The sequence below is a fragment of the Acomys minous genome (assembly GCF_964271855.1).
Source record: "Acomys minous genome assembly, chromosome: 18".
NCBI classification, from domain to species: Eukaryota; Metazoa; Chordata; class Mammalia; order Rodentia; family Muridae; genus Acomys; species Acomys minous.
The window spans coordinates 47,371,163-47,372,236 of record NC_140501.1 but is presented as its reverse complement, the minus strand read 5'-3'; the positions used below and the strand labels follow the sequence as shown (position 1 = coordinate 47,372,236).

At 43.1% G+C, this 1,074-nt stretch overlaps 1 pseudogene across 1 annotated transcript; it reads left to right on the top strand.

Moving 5' to 3' along the window:
- Nucleotides 1-251: 251 nt before the first annotated feature.
- LOC311589599 (high mobility group protein B1-like) lies at nt 252-858 on the top strand (annotated as a pseudogene). Its single transcript has one exon. The product of its transcript is annotated as a high mobility group protein B1-like (transcript).
- The last annotated feature ends 216 nt before the right edge of the window (nt 859-1,074 follow it).

Sequence of the window (1,074 nt, the reverse complement as noted above, 5' to 3'; positions counted from 1 at the left end):
GCCTCTGCCTCCAGAGTGCTGGGACTAAAGGTGTATGCCACCACGCCTAGTTTTCTTTTTATTAGAGGAAATTTGCCTAAAGAAGTTCAGTGAATTGGCTCCCGCTGTCGCTGTCACAACCACTGCAGTAGATTGAGCTTCATAGAGACAGTGCCGGGGCAAGCCAGACAGGCACCGCATGACTCTTGAGCCTCGCAGACAAAGATCAACTAAACATAGGCAAAGGAGATGCTAAGAAGCCAAGAAGTGAAATGTCTTCATATGCATTTTTTGTGCAAGCCTGCCCAGAGGAGCATAAGAAGAAGCACCCAGATGCCGCTGTCAACTTCTAAGAGTTCTCCAAGAAGTGCTCAGAGAGATGGAAGACCAAGTCTGCTAAAGAAATGGGGAAATTTGAAGACATGGCAAAGGCTGACAAGGCTCGTTATGAAAAAGAAATGAAGATCTATACCCCACCAAAAAAGTGGAGACCAAAAAGAAGTTCAAGGACCCCAATGCATCCAAGAGGCCTCCTTCAGCCTTCTTCTTGTTCTGTACTGAGTACTGCCCCAAAATCAATGGAGAACATTCTTCCTTATCCATTGGTGATGTCACAAAGAAGCTAGGAGAGATGTGGAACAATGCTCCCACAGATGACAAGCAGCCCTGTGAGAAGGCGCGGCCAAGCTTAAGGAGAAGTACAAAAAAGGAATTGCTGCCTAGAGAGCTAAAGGAAAGCCTGATGCAGCAAGAAAGAGAGTGGTCAAGGCTGAAAAGAGCAAGAAAAATAGGGAAGAGGAAGATGAGGATGAGGAGGATGAGGATGAGGAAGAGGAGAAAGAAGAGGAAGATGAGGAAGAAGATAATGATGACAAATAAGTTGGTACTAGCAGAGATTTTTTTTCCTTGTCTATAAAGCATTTAATTCCCCTGTACACAACTCACTCTTTTTAAAGAAAAAAAATTGAAAGGTAATGCTGTGTTTTTAAACAGTACAGTGTCTTTTTTATTTTTTATTTTTTTTTGTATACTTAAAACACTACTGAATGTGTCTTTAGCTAGCCCTGCCCTGTCCAGGTGGTATTTTCAATGGCC